Source organism: Lepidochelys kempii, chromosome 14 (genome assembly GCF_965140285.1).
Source record: "Lepidochelys kempii isolate rLepKem1 chromosome 14, rLepKem1.hap1, whole genome shotgun sequence".
NCBI lineage: Eukaryota > Metazoa > Chordata > Testudines > Cheloniidae > Lepidochelys > Lepidochelys kempii.
This window is the reverse complement of record NC_136393.1, coordinates 41,200,697-41,205,112: the sequence shown is the minus strand read 5'-3', so window position 1 is coordinate 41,205,112 and position 4,416 is coordinate 41,200,697. Positions and strand designations below refer to the sequence as shown.

The 4,416-nt window shown below is 56.7% G+C and overlaps 1 long non-coding RNA gene across 1 annotated transcript; it reads left to right on the top strand.

Moving 5' to 3' along the window:
* Window positions 1-387: 387 nt before the first annotated feature.
* On the top strand, window positions 388-1,447 carry LOC140904651 (uncharacterized). The gene is made up of 3 exons (XR_012156550.2): window positions 388-512; window positions 945-1,094; window positions 1,255-1,447. It is a non-coding gene; the product is annotated as an uncharacterized LOC140904651 (long non-coding RNA).
* Window positions 1,448-4,416: the final 2,969 nt, after the last annotated feature.

Genomic DNA, 4,416 nt, shown 5'->3' with positions numbered 1-4,416 from the left:
TCCCTCCTGCCCCCCACCACCCTTCTAGAGCCCCCTCCCTGCCCTACCTGGGTGGGGATGGAGGTGGGGGTGGAGGAGAGGGTTCTACGAACTTGAGCGGTGTCCCCAGGTGGGTTGGAGGTGGAACAGCTGTCAGGGGCACTGGTGGGAAGGTGGCAGGAGCTCACGCGACAAGGAGGGGGGTTGGCACTGGAGGTCACTAGAGAGGACAGCAAGCCTCCATCCTGGGGGTCAGGAGGGTGAATCCACCACTCAGACATGAGCAGCTGCTGGGTGGAAATGATGGTGCTCGTTCCAGGTGCCCTTCATCCTCCCTGATTCCTGGGGAGTGTCTCCGTCTCTGACATGTTCTCGTTCCCCTGCAGCACGAGGATGTCACAGCCAAGGTCATGTGCACGCTTCACATCATCCGGCACTTGCACCAGATGCCCAAGGCGCTGCAAGGGCTGTGGCTCATCTGATGCTCTTAAAGGTTCCCCTCCCTGTTCAGCAAGTCCCTCTCCCTGCTGCAGGTACTGCTCTCTCTCACTGTAAATGCGGGGCTAGTGGAAGCGGAAATGGAGGCCCCTGGCACTCACAGAAATTCTCTGCCCTCTCTGTGGAGCCGGGTCCTTCCTTCGACCCCCCCAGATTCCTTCATGTGGGGCAGGAGCTCTTTCCCTCACACCCATACCCCTCCCCTCTTTCCTTGATCTCACTCCCATCCCATTCCCCGTGCTCCCAGGCAGAGATCTTCCTGCCCCATATGGCGCAGAAGGACCTTTGGGTCAGGGCTACAGACTGTCTGCCCAACTGAAGCTCAGGAAGCTCCACCTTTGAGGAGGTGAGGATGGGACAGAGGCTCAGGACTAGCTTCATCTCCTGCCCTTTATTCTTACTTTGGCCCTTCTCTGGGCTCTCAGAGTCTGTTATGAATAGGAGCCTCCTCCCACCCTGTCTTCTAGGCCCTGGGGTGTGGGACAGCCTCCCAGATGGGTGCAGTCAGAAGCTGAGCCACCTCAGGGAGCAGTGGGGACAGATCACCTTGTCCAAGGAAACCAAGCAGTGCTAGTTCTCAAAGAGGTGGAGAGGGAAGACCCCGCTCCCTCCTGGAGGTAAGAGCCATTGACTTCTTTGGGCATATGGGTTTCTTCGGGGGAGAAATGGGATCCTTGCAGCATAGCCTGGCTGGGAGCATTTCTGGGAGGAGGCTCCTGTCCCTCAGTCTTCAACTCCATCCTGCAGTCTCATTGACCTAACATCTCTGCTCTCCAGCTCCACTTCCTGCAGCAGGACAAACGAACCTTCAGCTCTTAGAGAACGGACTGTGACCTCCTTCTGATCAGCAATGGGGTTTCACCATCCCCTCAACAAAGCTGTCAGCCGGGCTGGACCAGATTCGAAGGAGGAGGGTATCTAACAGGGTGGCTTGGCCTGTGGCTGCCAAGCCTGGGGCTAGGCCAAATTGTTGACCAAGTGAGCCCCACCTGAGAGGAAACAAGGGCAAACAGCAGCAAAAGTAGAGAAGCAGAGCGAGCTGTTCAGTAGACGGCCTTGGGCCAAACCCTGGAGTCCAGGGTAGGACTGGCTTCTCTCACCGTCCCTAAGGAAGGGTACATAGAAGACCATAGAAACCCAAGAAGGGCAGGCTGAGCTGAAATCAGGCTGAGGAAAAACTCTCCACGAGGGTAGAAGGCCTTGTTTTTATTCAAGACATTTTTGGACTTTGTTTGCAAGGAACACGACCCAGGAAGGAGTGGACTAAAGGCCAGTCACCTGGTTGGAGGGCTGAGTTCCCAGCCAAGAAACTGCAAGAGTGAGTATCAGCAGGGTTGCTAGCCCAGCCAGAAAGCGGTGACACAAGGCCTGGCCAGCATCTGGCGGTGAGTGAACTCTGATACACACCTGCTTCCATTCTGGGAACAGCCTGGTATTGGGGAGTGGGTGGGGAGAGCACGGAGGTGGGAGAGGTTCCTGAGGCTGGGGTGGAGAGGAAGCTGTGGGGCTGGGAGGGGAAGGACATGGCCCAGCTTGTGGGAGGGATCCTGCTGGCTGAGTCTGGAGCCCTGTGTAGCCTCTTCTGTGGGAAGTTCCCATGGGTCAGTGGGGCCTGAATCTCTCCTGCTCCTTTGGTCGCTTTGGGCTTCACACGAGATGTCTGGTGAACTGCCCTTGGACTCTGGGCCCAGCACCGCTCAGAAATTATTCGCTACCTTCAAAGAGACAGGGCACAGCTCAGCCTGTTGGGTAGGCTGGAGACTCACACTTCACTCCAACAGATAACACTGAGGTGCTTTGGGAAGCACAGTAACAAAGAAGAGATTTAAGTGACACAAAGCAAGAGAAAGAGACAAATTTCAAACAGACAAAGAAAACAAAACACACTTTGTAGCGACTAAAACTGAATCTTAACAAGTCACAATCTTTGCCTTTGCAGTTTCCAGACTAACATCTCAGCTTTCCTAACAGACCTTCTTTGATGTCCCTGTAGGGTACAAAACTTCTCTGTTGAATCCGCTGATTTGATTGCTTTGTCTTGTGGTTTCAGACCCTCTGTTCTCCTTCTGGGCTGCCTGGACCCTGATTGTAACATCTCTCTGGCTCAGCCTCTTACACAGATGTGTGCTGCAGCCAGCCCAGCGCAGGGAGCAGTGGGGACAGATGATCTCATCCTGTCAGACCAAGAAACAGGGGTCCCAGTGAGGCTTAGATGGAAGATTCCAGGCATCTTCTGGAGGTAAGAACCGTCCACTCTTCTGGGCACTTGGGGCTGTTGCAACAAAGAGGGGGCTCCTGTTCCATAGCCTATTTGTCCTCATGACTTTGTATTTTTATTCTCAGAGGATGCGTCCTGGACCCTAGAGACTGTTTAGTGCAGAAGGTTTGAGCGGGGAGAGATCACTCACTGTCATGACCCATGGGTCATTAACCCAGGTCTGCAGGGTTCCTGGGAGAAGCCACCCTCCAGCACGCCACCTGGAAACGTACGAAAAACTCCTTAGCTAGTACTTACGAAGTCCAGACCCAGTTTGAGGCTCCATCCCTGAGGCTCATTGGCAGAGTCCCAGAGCAGCTAATCGGCCCCCGGAACCTCCTTAAACCAGCAGCAGGAAGAAGAAGCTGTCTGAACAGCCAAGCTCCTCCCCGGCTCTGGACCGTGTGTTAGCTGTTCCTGCTCTCACTCCCCAGACTTGATTTCCTGGCATCCTGACTCGGGGTGACTCACCTGATTTGAGGTTCTGAACACAGTTTGGTCTTTTGCTTCTCCTCTTCCAGCGTCCTGATCCAGCTGACTCTCAACTCCTGTCTTGTGAGTGTGGACTCTGCCTCTGACCACTAGGTCTGACTGCCAGCTGTCATGATCCAGCCATCACACTGACTTTTCTTCATTTCCTCCAATGCCCTTTTCTGCTCTCCAGCTCTGCTCTCCCAGCAAGACACACCGATCCCTTGGCTCCCAGAGTCCTGCTTGCCTGCTAGTCAAGGGCTCAGGGGGAGAGCTTGTCTTGCCCCCTCCCCCACCACAGCTGCTTTTCCTCGGGTCTCTCCCTAGCGCAGAGGAGAATCCGTCCTGGCAGCAATTCAGGATGTCATAGAAGGGACGGTCTGCTCAGCTCCCTCTGCAATGCCACTGCCCGAGACCATCACGAGTGGGTGCCCAGTGACTGCACCGGCAGCTCCTCGAGAGACTCCTAGAGTTGGAGGATTCACCATATAGGTGGCAGCAGCTGCAGATCCTGGAGTCCCTATGGTCGGGTTACCATGCGTCCGGATTTTCCCGGACATGTCCGGCTTTTTGGGTTTTAAATCACCGTCGGGTAGGAATTAGGAAAACTCTCAAAAGGCCCAGGATTTCCCTCCCAGTGCAGAGTGCGACGCGGCTGACAGTGCGGCCAGGCCGGATTGAGCCGCTCGCTTGCGGACCTCCAGCAGCCAGAGCCCCTCCCCTGCTGCCCCCCTCCCCTGCAGCCTCAGCGAGCCATGCCGGCAGCGCTCTGGGGGGCGGGGCTGCGCGCGCTGTGGGGGAGCGCGGCTCTGTGTCTGGCTCCGCACACCAGACACACTGCTCTGAGCAGCAGGGTACGGGGGCTGGGGGGCTGGAGAAGGGGCATGGGGTCCCAAGGAACAGTCAGGGGACAGGGAGCAGGAGGGATTGGATGAGTCAGGTGTTCTGGGGGGGCTGTCAGTGGGGAAGGGTGTGGAGAGGGGTCAGGGCAGTCAAGGGACAGGGAGCAGGGGGGTTGGATGGAGTGTAGGTTCGGGGGAGCAGTCAGGGGCAGGAAGGGTTAGATGGGTCGGAGGTTCTGGGAGGGCAGTCAGGGGACAGGGAGCGGTTGGATAGGTGTGGGAGACCTGGGGGTCTGTCAGGGGATGGGGGTGTGGATGGGGGCAGGGCAGTCAGGGGACAGGTAGGGGGTGGAGTTCTAGGGGGGCAGT